The 21,153-nt window shown below is 38.4% G+C and overlaps 1 long non-coding RNA gene across 1 annotated transcript in view; it reads right to left on the bottom strand.

The window, feature by feature from the left end:
- The window catches only part of LOC125333469, a 113,217-nt gene that overhangs the window by 31,275 nt on the left and 60,789 nt on the right, over positions 1 to 21,153 (bottom strand). The window contains exon 2 of the long non-coding RNA XR_007206872.1: positions 9,433 to 9,517. This is a non-coding gene — a long non-coding RNA (uncharacterized LOC125333469). The remainder of the gene's footprint in view (positions 1 to 9,432; positions 9,518 to 21,153) is intronic.

Here is a 21,153-nt window from a genome sequence, read left to right as displayed (position 1 = left end):
AGCCAAGGTATTACCACAGGACTGGAGAATTTTAACAGCTTTCCAGTACGTGCCAGTCTCACATTAGATACAGAGTCTAGAAAGGGGACAGAAGGTTAAATCTAGCAGCAATAATGTGAAGAAAATCCCTGTTTAAAGCAGCTTTTTACAGGCAGTTCACTATCAGAGATGAGACAATCCAAAAGATGTTTTTCCATTTCTTTTTTAATATTTTTTCCCTGAATGTAGGTTAACATTCAAATGTTATGCCACCACTAAATACAGAGCTCATTATTTAAGGTTGCTATATGGCGAGCTTATTTTTAATAATAATTAATAAATAGAATGCACAGGTAGGACTTTCACTGAAAGCTTTGCTCAGTCCATTAATGCCTTGGGAAAAAAATTTAAACATGATCAAATAAGGTAGGTGGCACTTAATGGTAAGAATGAAGTCTAACATTTAAATATGTTTATGAAATGCAGACAATGCACTCAGAAAATGTTAAACTTTCAGCTCTGAGAATTAGCTATGCTTTAATAGCTTTCGGGAAAACAAAGAGCCAATGCAGACGCTCTCTGTTGAGTCACTGCACGTTGATTCAGCCTGAATGCATTCCCTCCACCCAGCAACCAGTTGGGAATGAGTGGGAGTTCATTAACATCCAGGGAAAGGAACAAGCACTCTGCTGCATTGGATCATCTGTTTCACAGCTTCATATTTTACTTATAGGAATAGTGGCAAACGAATAACTTTTCAGGGACCCTAGCAGCAATCAGCAGTCACACTCTGCCTACAAAGAAAACAGCAAATTGGTTTAAAACCACTTCTTAGCATATGCAGTGAAAACCATTACGTGCTGTCAACATGTTCAAGTCATTGTGCTAATGAGATGAGACAGGTTGTGTGACAAAGAAAGCAGCATGTTTCTCAGTGGTGAGAAGTAATGAGTTCATTGACCAGTACAGAGAACCTGAATCTCAGCTCTTCTCCCCCACCTGGCAAGATGCCCACCTCTGCTTTTAGGCTTTCTGTTATATTTTAGGTTTGTGGGAAATTTTTAATCTATGTTTGGCTGAAACAGAAAGGCATATTCTTGGGGAAGAAATCATAGGCTTTCATCCACACCAGTGGGATAGAAATATCTAACTAGGCTTTATAGGTCAGTCATCTTACACTAAAGAGTGTCAAGGATGATCTTGTGTTTGTTTGATCAACCATTTTAGCTACATTCTCTACTATCAAACAAGTAGCTTTGATAAAGAAAGCAGCCAACTAAACTTTGTAGGCAAGAAAAAAAAAGTAAATGTCCTTGAAGACTGTTGCCCTTTCATGCTGTGATTAATTAAGCAATTAAAAGTATGATTGGTCTTTTTAAAGATGTCATAAGATATGGCAACTTCCCGTTATCAGAATAAATTAAAAAAATCTCTTCAGTCCTTTTATAAAGGGTTAGAGCTGCAGAACAAAATGTTACATGCTTGAGAAATTGGAGTTTTCTGTTCTCAAATATCACTGCAAAGCAGGATGAGTCAGATGGACATGCCAAAGCTCAGGTCATAAATATTTTGCCTATTTCTATATTGCATTAGCAACTCATGTTGCCAGATCAATAGACTTCAGCACTAATGATTTCAGCCCTGCAACATGGAGCTGTTCTCCCACAAACCCAAGTGTCTTTCCAACAGCAAAACCTACATGGAATTCATCAAGAGATTCATCACTCTTTTATATTTGTGACCCCAAATCTGACTAAATATAGGAGAAAACCAGACAAGACAAAAGCTAAGAAACTAGTATAAAACTGAAAAATATACCAGGACAATTCAAACAGAACGCATTTTTTTAAACTATCAGACTGAACACACAGTTGTAGCTTTCAGATATTCTCTCAGCATTTGAAAAGATATCCCACATCTCCTGTCACTTAGCTGTTAAACAAAGGACCAGAAACATCCATCTGACTTGAGAAGTTGTAGGCTGATATCAGGAAAATCAAACCCTGGTACTTTGTCCTGGCTGCTCCTGAGATATTTTGAAATTGCAACTTATCCCTCAGACCAAGGAGAAACGCAATTCCGTCGAGCTATCTTTGGCCACTGGCGGATAGGCTGAAGTATTTCAAGATTCTTAAGCCACCCTTTTCTCACCACTATCTGTTGCAATGATAACATGTCTCCAGCATATTTTGCAATGAGAACTATAATGAGAACAAGAGCAATGGAGCCATATAATCAACAGCTTAAACAAAATTTCCTGTCAAACCTACTCCTCCTCTTATTTATTTCCCTATGCTTGCTACAAATTTGAGAAGGAAATCCTTAGTCATCAGGAGGTTCATCTGACTTCCCTAGCTGATTTACTGATGTACCACTAAAACTTTGAAAATGCTAATTAATTCATTTACCATGGGAATAAAACTTGTCCTTATTTCTGGCTTCCTACATAGTTTGGCAATAATCATTATTTCAGACAAGGCACAACTGTTTGCAAGAACTATAATGAGAAAGGACAGACTGCAAAAAATCATCACTATCTATTGCTTTTTATCATTTTATTTTGCAATAAGCATTCAATAGTAAGTGCTTTATACACTGAAAATCAATTATGAAGAAACAAAAAATAGTGGAGCAGGTCACATAGAAAAAAATCAATGGCATCTTTAGAATTAATTAATCCATACAGCCCACTTAATCCAAAAATGTCATGCAACAAATTGACTGACCATTTTTAAGACAAGCGGTGGCATAGTAGCAATACAGATAGGCTAAGTTTACTGGAAACAATTCACTTACCTCACACAAGTGCTACTCTAGCCAGACCATCACTTAGCATGTCAAATATCTATAACTATCTGATCCACTTAAATGGCTTAGGAAAATATACAGAGTGCAATAATCAATTTTCAGGGGCAGAGAAGCAGTCACTGTGGACAGCATTTTCCGGACCTACTGAAATGCAGAATTTTTCTATAGCTACTTGTATGGAAGAATACTTAGAACCTGCCTGAATGTACATAACAGAATTACTGTTTAAAAGTCCACAGGAAGTCATAGAATGACAGAGAGGAAACCTCACAAATACAAAATGAACACCTTTAGTGAGGTGCATCCTTCATGTGACACAGCACAAGGTCCCAGCCTCTCAGTGATTCTCCAGCTTCACTTAGACCACAACTAATCTCTGGATCTTTTATTTTGAAGAGTAACTGTAGCCTCAGTTTCCTGGTCCTTGCACCCCTTAATAGCAAGTACTCATCTTTCCTCTTAAAAATGAAACTTTCATCTCTCCATCCTGCAATACTTTATTAACATGAGAAACCATTATCTGAAGTTGCTGTAAAAGAAATGACAGCTCTCTCAGCTCTTTTGTTATTACATTGGAGTAGAAGATAGACAGTCCTGTGAGTATGGCTGAAGAACATATAGTCCTGTTCTGCATACAGAGCTGGGAATCAGCATGCAATTAAAGCAATCTAAAGTTTACTGGATATTTTCAATAGAGAAAGACTAAAATAAAAATAGAAAATGGAAAATGTTCTGTTCAGCATTTTGATACAAGCCACAATCCAAATTAGGTCATTAAATGCAAGCTGTGAAACTTAACTTCAATCTGTAAGTCACTAGAGAAAAGGATAGTAAAGAAAAGCTGTGATAAACAACTCAGCTTTCTGGTTTTCTCTCCTTAGAGCTCTCTCAAGGAGATCCCACCATTCATTTGGAAGTTCTTTCCTTCCTAACACCTTGTCCACGGGTCTGTTCCTAACCATAGATAAAAGGACAAATTTCCATTAGGGTGCAGTTAGGCATGTACCTCCATTTCTAGAAATTATGTAATGAAGAATAATAAAGCAAAAATAGGAACATTAACTTTTTTTTGGTGTTAACAGATCGTTTTTAATGGAAACTCTGTTCCTTAATTCCCTATACATGGTAATAAAACCATACCTCATTTTGTCAGTTCATGAGGAGAAAAAGGACAAACATAAAAAAATAAAATGACACTCCATCCCACCATGCCCACAACTGAACTTAACCAAGAATGAAATATTTACCTTCTGAAAATCAGCAGGAATTGTACTTCATTTGAGTAAAACTTCACCTCATTACCACTTATTAACAGATTTAAAATATTTTAGAAAGTACAGATTTACATACAAATCTATATTACCCAGGAACAGGCCAGAATTGTGAAACCAATCTTGGTCAGAGCTGAAAATAAGACTTGATCCAATATCAAATGAAGAGCATAAACATTTCTCTATTGACTTCAGGAGATTTTGGAAGGAGTCCATTTGGAGACTGCATACTGAGAAGGATTTCTCTACTATCCTCCTTTTCCAGAGGAAGATAAAAATATATTAAAAATAATGACATTTTTTTAATTTGAGCAGAATGTCTGGTCTTCAGCTCTGGACCAGAAAGGAAATCTTTATTTTCTCTATTGCAGCTAAACTCATACGTAGTTACAAAATAAAAACAAAAACCACAACAGCAACAAACCGAAACAACCAACAAAACAAACAAAAGGAAAACAACCAAAAAAACCCCCACCAAAATCAAGACAACACCCAACACCCCTTGCTCACCGAAATAGATCAGAAAGTTATTTTCTCTGCAATTTTATTTTGGTTTATGCATTTACCATATTTCCTATTGGAAAATGAATTCACAGCAGCTGCTGTGAACCACATGTTGACAACCTAACTAGGAAGATGATAAAATATTCCATTACTTGTGCCTGATGATAGAGACAGCCATTCATCCATCAAAGCTAAACAAAACACCTTCAATCCAACCCGTAAGGGTTCTTTTGTGTGAACCCCAGCTGACCTAATTAAAAGCTTGCTGTACAGGGAAAATTAGGAGTACAGAACTATAGGTTATGATATGCTGGATTAGGCCAATTTTACTGAGCATAATTTTACTGAGCATCAGTCACAGAAGTCAATAATAAAACTTAGAAAATCAGGATAAAACTGATACAATAGAATGGTATGTCTGCAGGTAATCTGTTCTCTCACACAAATTAGTTAACGGCTGACTTGCTATAGGGCTTTTAAGCATTGAGATACATATTCTCTTATTAAAATATCCAATTTTTATGGCTGCCTAATTCTACTTTTCCCTTCCTATAAGTGCCCAGTCCCTTTCTTGAAGAGTGCCAAGCATATGGCTTCAGTAATTGGAAACTACCTGTGTGAGGCTTCTACAGAAAGCACAGGGGGCTCTTACTCCTGCTGAAACAAATATTTTTAAATCTACGCCAAAAAAAGAATAACACAGCTAAAGAAAGGTCATGTTGTGCTACTTATTGACAATGCTTTGTGTTTCCATTTTTTATTTTGCTTTTATCTAGTTTGATTTGGCAAGCTTGTTCATTACTCTTCCCTTCATTCACGTATATAGTGTGCAGAATACAGTTTGACATGGCTTTTCTTTATACCTTTTTTATGGCAGGATATCAACTGTTTTTATCAAAAGGCTTCCATTTCAGCACAAATCCCAGAAAATGCTGTAGCAAATAAGCATGTGCCAATGTCAATACGTTTTTTCAAGCTGTTAAGTATCTAGTTCTTTTCTACTCGTGCTCTTTTTATTGCTGCCATGGTGCTGAGGAATGCCGAATTGCCCTGTTGGACCGCTATGAAAACTGGAATCAGGCATTTCACAGCTTTCCTCTTGAACTGCAGAACTCTAAAATATGAAGGATGAATTCTCTGTTTTTCCTTCTCTGCTGGAGACATGAGAAAAGATTTCAACCATAGAGCTGTGGATCACTTTGAAAGTCCTTCTGACACACAGACTGCTGAATTTCAGGGGGTTTTCTCAGGTAACACTCTTGTTATGTTCTCTGTGCATCAATGCTATCCTCTTCTTTATTTTTGTCTTTCTTTTCTCTTTGTAATAAAGGGGAGGTCACTCATGACACAAGCCCCTTTAAAACAAAACAGCACAACTCCTCCCTTGCTTTAGCTGGATTTGTAGGAGTTGTAGGGAATTTAACATATTGACTCTTGTCATCATTTCAGTATTGTGTAAAACACTGAAAAAACTGGATTAAAAAGAAAAAAACCCCAATCTTTCTGCTATTTAAATATTCCATAAGAGCCCTGATTATAATTCTCTAAGCTGAGTAGCCCTATGGTCACCTGTCATAATAAAGGGTGTATTGCATAGGAACTGTGTATTTACACTACAAAAGTTGATCGATATCCCAAAAATATTTAAGGAATGAAATGGCAATTCAACTAGGCTGGGGGAAGAGTACTCCTTTTAAATAAAAACAGATTCCCTTAAAATATATGTGCATGTCTACACATATATATAAATGAAGCAGGGGGGATCTGTTTTGAAGTTCCTACTGTTTGAACATTTGCTTTCAGACTGTGATGCAAAAAATCAGTCTCAAGCTGTACACTTCACAGAAAAGCTCTAATCTCCATAAAATTGCCAGAATAATCAAAATACTTCATTTACATTCAATATGTAACCTGAATTCTTTTCCATGCTCTGATGAGACAGGCTGGAGTTCTGTTTTTTCTTCATTTTCTTCAGAATGAGACATAATTTCTCTTTATAAAATCTGCCTGTAACCTCCAAGTATCTGCAGCAAAGCTCCCTACTAACACAGATTCTGACTTACGCTCTCCAAGGACAGCTGTCCTGGCTTCTCCAGAAGATTAAACCCTCTGTGTTACTTCACACACAGAGTAAAATGCACCTGTTTTTAAGTACAGAGTGGGAATATGGAAATTTAAAAAATAAAAACATTTTCCACTTTGCAGTTTGCCTCTTTGACAGAAGAGAATCATTCCACTTTGTCTTCATGATAACTTTAGTGACTTTTACCTCAGTCCAGGATTTATACAGGACAGAAATTCTGGGAACTGCTGAGCAGTCTAACTGGAGAGATTGCTTCTGTTACAGGATATTTTCAGACCTAGACTATGAGTAAGGATACAGAATACAATAATTATGGATTTGCTTCCAGTACAAGCTCCCTGGAAGAGATAATCCAGGTTCATAGTGAAAAGAATTGACTATTATTTTTTCAGATTAAATCCTTCAGACTACCTATTCAAGAGTGCAAAGAATCCGACCATCGGCTCGCTGCCTTCCTCAGGATATAGGATTAAGAACACTTTGCACCTTATAAATCCAGAGTTCTTTTGCAAGACACAGGCAAGTATGAACACCTTCCTGGGACAGAAAGGGTTGGAACACAGAAAGTTGAGGTGACACCCCATCAGAAAGAGCAGAGACCAGATACAATTGTTTTTCTCACCCACGGCTCTGTGGATGCCCACCCTGCTAAACCAAAACCCTATCACCTCCTTCTCTTCACACGAGAAAAACTGGGACAGAAACAAAGCATCCAGAGTAGCTGACATGATTTTCACTGCACTAAGTGCCTTCTTCCTGCAGGGCAGCCTGTGCAATTGCTGCTTAAGAGATGCTTTTTTGCTGAGGGTTGACATTTGCAATGAGAAGAGGCACAGCTGCCAAAGGAAGAGTAATGAGGCAGCCCTGTGGTAAAAGCAGTGGGCAAAAGTACCCAAGGAGAAGGGGAAGAATAGCTGCTCCAGAGCACCACTGTGGAAACTGGCCATCTCTTTCCAAATCTGCAGTTTCCCTGGGGTTCAGACAGATTATTCATTACAAATATTTACCTGGCAAGTCTTGGCATGTTTCTTTAAGATCTATATTGCTTGAGAGTATTACTGACACAGAACAGGGTTTTTTTCAATGTAAAATATTGATTTTCAAGTAAACTTGTCAGTGTGAAGGCTAAAATGGAAAAGGTGAGTTACGGACAAACCTTCTCAGGTCCTTCTTTTTTTATATAAAATATAACACTGATATAAAATATAACACACTAACTCAATTATTTTAGGCCAGGCTATTCTTTCATTTTTCTCTGCCTGGAAATTAGATGAATTTTCTCAGCCAACAGGAAAAGTAGAAGACTATTTCTACTTTTCACAGAAAAAGCAGAAACATTTTTCTGACTTGGAGGTTTGCCAAGTCTTACAAAGTCAGATGCAATCTTCCTGAGAGGTTTGACCTTCTCAGATTAAATTCCATAATCATATGCTTCTCTGAAATGTGGACTTTGTGCTCCCCCATTTTCTCAAGCCGCTATGTAAAGTTATATTTTACTTCTGGAAATAACAAGGGAAGAAAATGTGTTTCATAAAGGAGGTTGTTCCTCAAGATCTCAGTTGAAAAGCAACAAGTACACTTTACCATGCACACTGGAGTGAAAACATTTGAGAGATATAGTACCAGATTACTTGCTGATATTGTGCAGCTTCTGCATAGTTAGAGGCAGGATGTTGTCTAATCATCAATAACACAAAGGTATTTTTTGAGCCGAAACAACTAAAATTTTCAAAGAAAACAACAAAGACACACAGAAAGAAAAATTTCTCCAAAAATAACTAATATTTTCATACATAGGACTTCTGCAGCTGATGATCCCTTTCCTAGTCTTGTACAACCCCAAAAAAATACCAACATTTATTTACACACATTCAGAGAAGAAAATGACCATGCTGAGGCACGTTATGCTGCCAGGTTACACCTATGGCTGGACTAGGTTTGAAAGCAGACAGATAATAGTGAGAAATAGCCATCAAGGTGCAATAAGTTCAAGCAGCTGCCTTGTCAGACTCATTCTGCTTCCTTTTATTCCAGTATATTACTAAAACTCCCTTCAGAAAGAATACAGTCATGAAATTACTTTGCACTGTTGCTTCCTGACCAGAGACAGCCAGCAAGAGCTGTCCAAGCTCAGCAGCTGCGCATGATAAGAGGGGTGGAGAAGAGAAAAAGGTTCAATTCGTTTATATTTCCTTCAAGCAGAATGGAGCTCTTCTGTCAACATGATCTGGTGGAAACATAAACTCTTGATTTGATTACTCCTTTGATTTCACAATGGGTGGGATCCTCCTGTCAGTAAAGAGAACAGGAATTTCCACTGTGATAGTAATGGCTGTCATCCTGTGCATTTGAGATCGATTCCTTTACTCTGGGAGGCGTCTCATTTTCTGTTAAAAAAAATCAGTGGGGATACTGCAACAATTAATAGTGCATTTTGTTGGTTTTTTCAGTAAATGTTCCCAAAACATGGCTTCAGTCTCTTTGATTCCAACTGCTAAGTATTGACACGCTTGCAAAAATAGCATGTAGTTGACAGACTGGAAGAGGATTTAACTTTCTTCAAAACAAAACCTAGACATATTCTAATCTCATCATTGAAACAGCATACACAACAGACTCAATGTCTTTTTACAGATTGGGTGGGGGTTTTTACCTCCATGTTACACACACGCACACACACACATTCATTTATTTATTTATAACAATACTCTTTCATTGCATTCCTACACCGTTCTTTGGGCCTCCCTCAGAGATAGACACAGCCTAGGACTGGTACCACAGTCTTACCTTTGCTGTCGTGGCTTCTCTTCAGAATCATCAGCACGTGTGACCTGCTCTGCCCTGGCTAACAGGCTCTGCCAGCAACTGCACCCTGCAGAAATAAAAGCATTTGGTAACTTTAGAGCTGTGATAAAATTCTTCTCTCTCCCAACACTTTTACAAGCTGTCTAATAGTATTGCCATTTTAGAGATTAAAGGTTTACAGTGCCATGATTAAACCCAAGGTGAAAGATCAGTAGGAAAAAGAAAATAAAAATTCTCCTCAGCCTGTGAGATTCAGTGTTACAAAAGTTGTCAGATATTATCTGCTTGTACTCAAAGGCCCCAGGTACCCTCCATCCCCTAGCTTGCTTGAATGTATGGACAGCCAAAGACCCCCCCCAAAATGGCAGGTCTATCCTGTCTGGTCTTAATTTCAGAGCTGTGTGTATTTCCCTGTATTTCAGGATATCAAAGGATATTTCTATTAGTTTTTGAATTCCAGCCTTACGTCATTATTCCTTACATTAAATCTGGCAGGCATTTTTACTCAAAGCATCAACTTTCATCTATATTCCATTTATGCTTTGACAAGACTAAGGTTATTACTTTCTCCTACCTTTCTGCCTGATTATTAGGCTTACATGACTTACACTGATATTTATCAGCAAAGCTGAAGAAGCCACTCTGCCTCTTGTTAGGCATCTGCATTGCTGTTTCCTGTATGACTTATAGGTAATAGAATTACATTAAGACTCCAGCACTGTTTATTGTATTTGATCAAATTTGTTTACAAATGGAAATATTACATTCAAGCTGCATCAAAATACATCATCTCCAGAGATCTGCAGATATTATTTACTCATAGGGAAAGTTTCTGTACATATTAATAGTTATTCAGCTCTTCCAGGTACCAATTTTTCTTAATACTCTCAAGACAATACATGACATATATCCCACTCAAACAGATCAATGGATAAATAGTACAGTAGCATTTTTCGGGGCTGCACTTCTGGAAAGGACAAACACACTGCTAGTATCAGGCTCTAGTTCAGTTTAAATTAAAGCATATCTATTCTGATTCCAAACTATAGCTTTGTTATAAAACAGCAGTTAGTGATAATAAAGGTAATAAAGCATGAATTAAAACAAATCTACATAAAACACTGCCTTCTCATAGTATGACTACAGACATAGTTATGCTTCAGAAACCATGATTTATCTCACAAGCAATAGCATTTAATTGTCCCATCAAACAAATGTGGAAAATTACAGCAGTGCAGTAAAAGAGGAATATCATATGAATGTAAAAAAATATGCAATTATTTGAATACAGGCTATGTGATTAATGTCTTATGAAGCTAAGACATCTTTGAGTGCAGATCAGATTCCTACACAAGTCCATGATCATTTCACATTAAAACCCTCACCTTTATAACTGTGCACTTGACAGATTTGGAGGATGAGATGGAATTATACAGATTGTATTTAGAAGACTTAGACCAGCAAGTGCTGTCTTACAGAGCCTTACCCTCCAAATTAAGCAATCCTATTTTTTCCTCAGACTGTCTTCTAGCTGAAAGCATTTTCTGTATATACAACACTTGTAACAACCACCTATATTTGACAGCAATGAGACCATTAGGGTTGAGCACATACTTAGAATATCAATTATCCTCTGTTTACTGCACATGAATGAAATTTACTGTACACCTCTGTCTTGTTATTAAATTATACTACCACCCCCCAAAAAATAACCAAGCAAGCAAACAAGAAAAGCTCATCCAAAGAAAAGAGATTACAGAAAAGTTTAGTGTTTTATAGCAATACAACCCTTTCTTTTGTTTCCCATTCCAGAGTAAAGACATCTTGTGTTTCTTATCTCCTTCCCAAATAAGCTTTACAATAGCTACTTCAGAAGAAGTCAAATCAGCTGATTAGTGGTGTTCTGTCTCCACAAAATAGATCAAAACCATGAATAATAAAAGCTGCTGTTAATGTCTCAATGTGAAATTACTACCAAGGATGAGCTGTGCCTGAAACTGGCATACAGGGAGATATTCCTTACTTGCTCATTGGCTTGGAAAAATATTAATGAAATTACTTCTTTTTAAAAGAGAAAAACATTGAAGGTTTTTTTAGTCTGTTAGCAACTGGCATCATAATGTATTTTCTGCACTATGTGTAGCACCTGGCAGTACATCCTTGTAGAGCTATAAAAGAAAGTTGCTTGTATAACCTGGAAAGAAGGCAATTTACTGAAATTAGGTAATTCACCACTTGGGAAAAAATGCTCTGTGCTCTCCTTGGAAAACCCCACAGTATCTCTAAGGAAAGGCAAGGCATTTTTTGCCTTGTGTTGCTCATTAGCCAAACTGCAGGCACAGCTATTCATTTGGTGACATGTGAGGAAGCTGAACCAGATCTCACAGCTCTGGGCCATTTCTCCCAGTGGACCATTCCAGACTGTGACTAACACAGGTTACAGGCAGGAGTTCCCCAAGTGACCAGGGAGTAAAGGATGTTTTAGGAGCCTGTGCATAAAGGATCTTCTCCAGACTAGAAACATAAAGATTTTCCAGCAGTTATTAACAGACCTCAAACCAAACAACTTCCAAGTGGAAAATCACTTTTTGTGTTTTCTTTGGCTTTGCCAAGCAAAGCTTTTTGCACAAAAACTTGCAGTTTTAAGTCCTGTTAGTAGACTAAGAGCTATTTGCAACAGCATCCTTCCCAGAGACTGCTTCTAAACTCCATCTGCTCTTTGGCTTACTTCCAGCAGGCACAGCCCCAGTGTTGGGAGAAAAAGGGAGAGGGGTTAGCACAGACACCCCTCCCTGCTCTCCTGCCTCCAGGCCACACCACGGGGTGCAGGTGGGCCACAGCACAGGACTGCAGCCAAGGAAAACCCTCGGGTTTGGCCTGAGGGCTGCTCAGTGTCAAACATTTCTGCAGCTTCAGAGGAGCAGCACCGCTGGGCAGCAGCCAGGGTCCTGTGAGCTGCCAGCTCTGAGGGCAAGAGGAGAACGGGAGAGACTTACAGGGGACACTGAAAACCCTCCTGGCTCTTCCAATGAGATCTAAGTCCAGTTTTGAGGAACAGCTCCAACTTTCTGTTACTGACATCTCCAACGTGGCGTTATCCGACCTGAAAACTCCTAACACTTTCAGACTCTTTATTTTAAATACTACTTACCAATATAATGATTTGTCTGACCAGGAGCCTACTCCCATCTTGTTTTTGAGAAGTCCAGCTCCCTTCTGCAAATGGTCCTTCTACTTCACTTTAAAAACAAAGCTAGAATTAATCCTGAAAAAAGTACTGAATGTTTTCTTTTTAGTAACCCACTGCATTTCCATAATCCTTACATTTTTCTGACTTAATGGTAACAGCAGGTATTGCAACTGCAAGTTCTTCCCAAGAAGAAAAATCTGTTCAGATTTATGTTACCCATCACTCAGGCACTTTTTTTTTTGCTAGGGAGGCAAAGTCCATTTCCAGTTTTCAAGGTGATCACTGCCTCCATGGTTAGTTATGCTTCTTCTGACAGCCTCTGGGTAGAATTTCAAGGCAGTATAAACACGAGTGAAGAGCATTGGAGAATATAATTTTCACTCCTGTGAGAATGCTTTCAAAAATTATCAGCTTAGTATCCCCACAATGTAATTTGGTTTGCAAAGGAAAATGCATTCCTACGTGGGTGTTTTGCATGTATTATAACCCATTTTGCTTAAAACTGCATTGTGTGCTCCCTGGGTGTAGAAGACCAAAATGACCTTCATGACACAGTATCAACAGAAATATTTTTATGTTTTAAGCAAAAATATTTTGATGGAAAAGTGTCTGCCATATACACCACCAGTTATATGGCATACATATGTCAAATATAGAATTCACTCAGAATTATTTTCCTTCTGAAGTCTTACCTTTATATTAAGCATAATTTCCTTTCCATCCTGATGTGAGCTTAAATTTGAAATTCTCACTGTATAACCACATGCAGCAGCAGGCATATTTCATTCTGCCAATGCAGAATATGTGCTGTAACCTGTGGCATACTGTTTGACTTTTCAGTGTCAGCACAAATGACTACCCATGAGAAGATTTAAAAATCTTAATAATGTCATCACTCAAGTGTTTTCAACATTCATCTACATCTCACTTAAGTTTGGAGGGTGAAGCAGATTTTAACATAGCAGTGACAGTAGCTCTGTACAAGGGAAGCAAAAATGAGTGTCATTTATCCCCCTTAAGGCTTCAGCAGAACCTAAAGAGTTCCACCAAGAGCAAAATTAACTGGTCTCAGTTTTGAGAGCTCCATGTGCTATACTTCACATCTGTGCAACTCCAGAATTTTGGATGAGATTTGAACAGTCCCACGAGTTTACTTCTTTTCCCTGCCAAGCATTATGAATCCTTGAATGCTTTGCTACCTCAACAATGCTGGATTTATCTTCATAGTCTGCAGGGACTCAGATCCTACAAGTCTTGGGCTTCCCATCTTTAGAATCACAGAATCAGTTAGGTTGGAAAAGACTCCAGAGATCACTGAGCCCAAGCTATGGCAGAACACCACCCTGACAACCAGGCCATGGCACTTAATGCCACGTTCAGTCTTTCCTTAAACACCTCCAGGGACAGTGACTCCACCACTTCCCTGGGCAGCCCATTCCAACATCTAATCACAGAAAACCTGTACACATCATCTCCAGTTATAACAAGTGGCACAAATTAAAAAAAAAAAAAAAAAAAATCAAAACTTCAAAGATTAGTCAGCTCAACTTGACAATTCCCACAGGAATCAATTTCCACTGAGATCCCATATTTTAAGAGGTAGATTTCTTAATATTAGGTGTCTACTAATATTAGACTTCCCTCTTCAGAAATATGTATGTGTTGTATATTAAGAGAACGGGGTATAGTTCTACTCAGTCTTTTTCTTTGTAAAGTTTTCAAAGCACCAGTGTCTGGAAAACTACATCCCCAAGAGTTTAAAGGGCTGACAACACTGTCTTTGAAAATTTGTGAAGGGTTTTATAGAGTAAAAGGACCATAAAAGAGTAAATGTAGCATCTATCTTTAAAACTGGTAAAGAGATGGAGTACTCAAATAAGTGTCTTGCAGAACCTGTGTAGTCTACAGTGTGAAGGTCCTGAGAATTATGTTTCTGATCTCTAATGACCCATAAAATTCTGCTAAGAATTTTACAAAAGTTGAGGGAAATGTTCTCTCTCCCATTTAGATTTTCTGGTCTCTAATAAGTACTATGACCTCAGTTGCAGTCTTCCTCTCAAAGGCAATTTGTACCCCTCTGGAAAATGGACTATCACATCACTCAATTAGAATACAGAAGTCTTCCTCTTCTAGTCAACTAATTTGTATGGCATGTGAGTATTTAATATCTTTAAGAGCATGTAACAGCTTACAAGAAGTCTGCCAAGAGGTCAAAGAGTTATTAGGATACAGACAGCCATATTCACGTTGAGGAGAATTGAATACATTTCATTTCATTACGAACAGAAGCAAAACCCCGAAGCTTTCTCATGTTAGGCAAAGGAATTAAGATCTGATATACTCAGCCACTTCTGCTTCACCCTTGCTGTGTGAAGCAGTAACTGCAGACACAGCTTCACACTCACAATACATTAGAAATATAGATCAACCCTGCTCCCTCATCTCCTTACCAAACCAAAACACTTCATTCTGGTTAATACAACTACTATGCTTAAAATATTTTAGAGAAACTGAACCATTTTCTATTTTAAATGAGGAGAATTTTCAATGGATCTATGGCCCAAAAAGTCTTTTGATTTGGGGTCAGTCAAAACTTTTGTTCTGTTTCACTTACAAAGATACAGTATTTTTACATTCCTGTAATTAAATACATTTTTGAGCAACAAGGTCTAGATCTTCATCCAAATTAATTCCATAATATGTACTGCAGATGTATTAAATAACAAAACCAAAGGCGTTCAATTCCAGTGGCTCACCTGCTTTCATCTAAAATAGGGAAAGACATCTTTCAGAGATAGAAATCTCTCCTCTACTTCATGATCTACGAGAGAGATGCTGAAGAACTTGTCTCTTAATAAAGCACGTGGCCTTGGAAACAACCTGATGAAAAGTGAGAATGGTTTCCCATATACCTTTACCCCCTCTGAACAGTGAAAGGTGCAGAGGAGTCCTTCACAGCCAAGCAGCCCATGCACTGACAAGGTTAAATCCCTGCAAGTCCAGGATTAATCCCTAGGGTGAGAGAGCCAAAAGGCTGGGACAAGTTTCCCAAACTCCTGTGATGCTCTGAGGCACAGGAACTTAAAGGGCTGCACTCAGACAAGCCTTCTCAGTCATATTCACAACCTCATTTATCTATTTCCTGCAGGCTTGGAGTGCTCCCAGACTGTGTTCACTGTGCATCACCCAGGAAAAAACATATCAGATTGTGATTTAACTTTTAAATAAGTTTTCTCTTCCTAGAACATCTGCTTTTGTGCTGCTTTCCATGTGCCACAGGGTGTTGTAACAGTAATGTATAGTTACAAGTGGACTGCATTTGACAGCCATTAATACTAAATGACATTTTCAGCCATGGTGATGCACAGGGAGCCCTGCTCCCTTTCTGCATCTTTTCCAGAAAGATAACACAAGGCAGAAGCAAAAAGGAAAGTAGCAACATGCAAAATCCAGTTCACAGGTTCAGCTGATGGACAGGAAGTCATACCCAAAAGGGTGACTTTTTCCCCCCATAAATAAACAGAGTAAGAAAAATCAGTGTAACAGACAAAGCAATTAATGCAATTGTGTCTGTACTCCTGGAGCACAGTTCCCACAGCTTGTCACAAAATGGTACTTGAAAATAGAAATGCAGGATGACTTGTCTTGAATGCAGCAGGTAAGGGAAGCAAACAGGGAGTAGTTACAGCAGTACACAAGCTGGTGAAAGACATCAAAGGAGAAACAAAACTGTGTGGGATAATACAGAGATCTATTTGGCCACTTCATATATTCAGAAGGTAGATGGCCCAAGATGCATTTGGCAGTTTGCATTTGTTCTCCCTGCAGAAAGATTGGAATATGCTTCTTCAAAAATATTCAAAGCAAAAAAGGAGTTGATCAGGAAAGAAAATGGTTGACAAAAAAAAATTACAGTCAGCTTGGAAATAGGTAAAACAGAGGTTGTGGACAGAGTCTGCTGCCAAGACCATCCTTCTGGCATGGTTTGCTTTCTTAAAAAATTCCAGCTGCTCCCATTACTAGAAGAGACTTGTGAGGATTTTTCTTATTTTTCTATTATTAATATTTTTTATTATTTACCTCTTCATTCTTTGAGGCAAATTATTAAGTATTATTTTGCAAGAGAGAAATGTGCCCAAAATTACTACAATTGCTTTAATAGACACAGAGCAGGAAGCAGGGACTGAATGTAGGTTTCTGGAGTTTCTGTGTCACTTGCTAAACAGCAAAACCTTGCATTTCTATGGCAACATATGTCTCTTTCTGTGGGCTGTCTGTGCAGCCTGTGACTGGAACAATTCACATGGGGAACCTAAGCCCACAGGTGTTAGGAGTGAGAATCATTGTTGCAGTGCTGATTCTTTCTCTTTTGAGTTGTCTGAATACAGATTATACAGTTCAATTTTAGGCACACAGTTCAATTTACAGATCATTATGGGCCAGTCTTCCCTAGATGCTGAATAAAGTGACTCAAGAATTTCTCATTCAAATGCTTCCCTGCAGAAATGCTTTTTTCACAAAACAGAAATTTACAGGAAAAAATCCAGTTTTACCCGAATTCACTCTTTTGAGAAATTCGTAATGATAGCAGGGCCTTTTCTTCTCCAGGGAAAAAGAAGGATTAAAAAGCATTTGCCAGACAGGCAGCTCACAAATTGAGATGGGTTTTTATCACGTTATTTTTTCCTGAGAGTTTTTTGGGGTTTTGTGTGCAGGTGTTGATGGTTTTGTTGTTTTTTTGGGGTTTGTGTTTTGTGAAGTTTTTCCACATCCTGGACATTCCTTCCCATAAAATCCAATCATCCATATGTTTGGTTTTTTTAAAATCTCAAATTTGAAACAAACTTCTACCACCTCCATCACTCTTTTAATTTTACTTTCTATTTGAAGATTACTGAAAACCCAGTATCTGTCTACAGGTATTAGAATGCTGCAGACAACAAGAATTGTTGGAGAAACGGATCCAAGATCATCATAGCATTTGTCAAATAAAATCTCAACATCCCAGTGCCAAAGATATGTTAAACAGAAGCACAGTACAGATGTTGATGTCAAATATTTAAAATTGAATTGAACAAGAAGAGAACAATTTTATTTTGAAGATGACATAAATCTTATTTAACTTGCCTATACCACAGGGTGGTGTCACTGCAAATTTTTGATGTCTTTCCACTAGCAATTAAGGTGGTGTGGTTGTGTGGGTGTCTGACTACACACTAATGTTTTTTAAAAAGTCCTGGATGAAAATTTCACAGAAAGATACAGTCCTGGAAAATACTGAGTGCTAAACAAAATCAAAACAAAGGTGCTGGGAAGAACTGGACTCAAATTCACTCCAGAAGGGAAAGTCTGAAGGGCCCAACTTGTATATTTGGTCAAAGAGCCATGTTTCAGTACCAGAAGAATGACCAGCATCCCTTACTCACATTCATCCTACAGCACTGTGTATAAATATTTTACACTTCACCTGATTATATTTACTATAAGAATTTTAAATGTGTATCTGGGATGTATATTTTTTCACCAGCATGGGAGTAGTGTTTTTTGGAAAAAAAAACCAAACAAACACAAACAACAACATTAAAAAAATCACTGCTACCAATCCTGTCTTCAGCAGGTACCTGATGAAACACTGCAAAAATTGTGAGTTAAATACCCAGGGTGAAACAAAAGTACAGTGCCATTATTTTGGTGCACTTACAATTCCACTGTAACTCTCAATAAAACCAGCATGAGATTGATAAGATAAAAGAAAGTAAAACCTGTTTCTCTGAAATTCTCCTGGGACAAACAACCCTGCTAAATTTATTTAATCCTTGGAAGTTCACACATATGCTGGAACTATGGCCAACTCATTCCTCTGTTCTAAATGTAATAAACACATGACAAATCTGATCCCATCAGGAAGTTAATACCTCAGAAAAGCAGTCAGGTGGGGGTTTTTTACCCCTTTGAAATAATGGGAAGCTTTTATTATATGCACTGGAATTTAACTATTACTTCCATGTCTTGTTAGGAAAGTATTAAAGTGTGGGGATGTCTGAAGCAAAGCTATTAAGTTATTTGATGACTTGACTTAGTTATTCTATTAGCATACCTGATGACAAATATTAAGAATTCCATTAGAGACTGGAATTGTAGCTGGTAAATCTAAAATCTCAGGGTCCACTTTGCTTGAAAGAAATTAATATATATCCAAGGAAGTGACTGAACAAGTGCACCAGGGGATTAATTTCCAGTAGATTTTGTGTAGAGGGGGTGAGAGCAATGGAAAAGTAATGTAACCACTCTTGAAAACTGAAGTAATTTTAAAATATCTGTGGCTTCAGTACAGTCTATTGTCACTACTCTTATTAAGAACAGTAATCAAGTACTTAGTTTAATTATAATTTTTTATTAAGTATTAAGTATTTAAGCAGTATTTAGTTGCCTTCCAGGAATTCCAAGTAACTCTTCTAGAGAGTAAACATTACCTGTGTGTATGCTGGGCACAGGCACACCCAGACAAATATGAATCAAGTTGGGCAGCAGAAGCACTCACTAGTGCATTGCAGAGGTGTCTGAATGCATTAGCCCAGAAGCAGCACAGAACTGAGTGTGACTCTGCCATTTTTGGCACTGCAGAGACTTCTGCAGTGCTCTGGAGCTGCACCAAGGTGGGTTGGTATGAGTTTCACCCTATGACATACAGCAGCTGTCCATTCCTAGAATGGAGATTATCTGCACTGTTATTTTAATTAAACCTCAGGCTCAGATTGCATGTCCACTCTTAGGTACATAATGGATGAGGAATGCATGCAGCATGCTCCACCTTGGAATGAAGAGCAGGAAAGCAGCTCAGGCAGGCAGAGTGTACTCTCCTAACAACTAATCTGAGAGAAAACTGCAGCCAGCATTATTCTGCTCAGAAAGAACTTTCCCTCAACTGCATTAGCTGCTCACATCATAACTCTTCTGAAATCATAACTGGCAGTTCTCCCTGCCAAGGCTTTGGTTTGATAAAGGTCAGTCCAGAAGTAAAATTTAAGAGTGTTATGATATTTGGCTTAAAATAGCAATTCACTTCTGGAATTGAAATTTACAAAAGGTATTGTGCTAAAATGCCTGTGTTTGAAGTTTATGCTTGTTCATCCAGCTGAAAGTTTGGCCACTGGCTGGGGAACTTGTATACCAGACAACACATAAAGGATGATAAATGCAAACAGGACATATAGGAAATAAAAGCTGGAAGAGCTCCAAGTGCCTCCTCAGGCAACAGAATGTACAATCACTGCCACTTGCAACAATTTTGACACAGCTTGTTGTGGAGAAAGTTGAGATGTTCTTTATGTAATCAATATATAACGACAGAAAAAGAGCATCTAACTGGAAAGTCAAGCACAGATAACCAAGCAACATCTGGTCCACACAAATTATCACAGAGCAGGACAGAGGAAAAGGAATCAAGGCCAGAAAAAAAAGTCTTTGATCCATGCACAATCATTACAGGTCTGACAGTCAGTCCCTCAGGTCACCCAGGCAGTCAGAGAGCAGCAATGAGGAGAGGAAAGGAGGGCAGTGGTTTGCAACCACCTGTCCTTCAGACAGAACACAATCAGTAGCTCAGGATTTGCTGGCAATAGCAGCACCCTCAAATGCTTCCCTCACCTTCCTTCAGCAGGCAGGTCCTGCAGATATTTGGCACTGGACCGGGAGGCATAGGGAACTCAGCAGGTTTTGTCCTTCTGCACAGCTGTGTGACAGATCCCAACTACATAAATCTTGTATCTTATCCCAGAATTTGCCCAAAGTAATTTTTTTACTTCTTAATGTGCACATTCACAAATACACACAATTTTCATCTTTTAGTTCGCCTCCCAAATGCTCACATATTCTTCAGAAAGGAAATAAATCATATCACTGTACTCTGAATAGCTAAAGCTCCTGAAAACAGCTCTCAGAAAAATAGGAAAAAACATCGTAAGAAAATATAATTTCACAATTAGAAAGTATATTTGATTGCAGAATATGTGTCTTTATTTGCTAAAGAATTGCTTTATCCAATTTGCCAGGGCCCTGATTGCTGTGTGCTACTTGGAAGTGATTGCTGGAGACTAGACTTGCAAAAGGCTATCACTAGAGGAAAATATTCCAGTGCCAAGTTTGTATTCTGGTTCCCAGTCAGGATGATTGATAGTTTTATGGCCTTCAGCTACAACCCCAGCCTTAGACAGCTGAAGAGAAAGTACAGCCCAGTGCTCTGAGGTAACCTCCCTCTGTACGAGCAGCTCTCTCAGAAGTACCTTTGCTGTTTATGCAAACAGGGTAAGGGCAGACTGCAGGAGAAACAACCTCCCAAGCTGCCCCAAAGGAGAGCATTTTTGCTGTGGCTCAGAGCTGCAGAGCAAAATGAGTTAAAGCAGTGTGCCCAGGTGATCAGCATGCACAGGGGGACAGGCGGGAGGCACAGAATTAGGTCACCCTACAGCAGCCTCAAGGATGCCGTAACCCATGCCAGAAGGAGCTTTCAGAGA

Source organism: Corvus hawaiiensis, chromosome 14 (genome assembly GCF_020740725.1).
Source record: "Corvus hawaiiensis isolate bCorHaw1 chromosome 14, bCorHaw1.pri.cur, whole genome shotgun sequence".
Taxonomy (NCBI): Eukaryota; Metazoa; Chordata; class Aves; order Passeriformes; family Corvidae; genus Corvus; species Corvus hawaiiensis.
This window is presented reverse-complemented; position numbering and strand designations above follow the sequence as displayed.